Raw genomic sequence first — 359 nt, 5'->3', positions numbered from 1 at the left:
CCAGCTTTAGCTCTGGCTCTAGCTCTGAGGCTTCCGCTGCTGGTTTGATTGGGGTTCTATAATCGAAACAATGTATAACTTCAGCTCTGAGATCCCAGCAGGCTATATTTGTTACAAAGTTTCAAACTGCCAGCTCAGAGGCCAGCAGCGCAGGCGGGGAACGTTGGAGTCTGCAGTGACGGGAGCAAGCAAGCCTCATGTTCGCTTCCAGCTGCCTGGCTGCCGGCCGCCATCTTGGCTGACAGTTAATTTGCATAAGGATAAGCTGATTAGCCAATGGGAAGGGTAGCGGTCGTACGCTAATTACCATGTTTCTCTTTTATTAGTGTAGACTAGAGGCCCGGTGCACGAAATTCGTG

This window comes from Myotis lucifugus, unplaced genomic scaffold, assembly GCF_000147115.1.
Source record: "Myotis lucifugus unplaced genomic scaffold, Myoluc2.0 scaffold_794, whole genome shotgun sequence".
NCBI lineage: Eukaryota > Metazoa > Chordata > Mammalia > Chiroptera > Vespertilionidae > Myotis > Myotis lucifugus.
Note: the sequence above shows the minus strand (reverse complement) of the source record.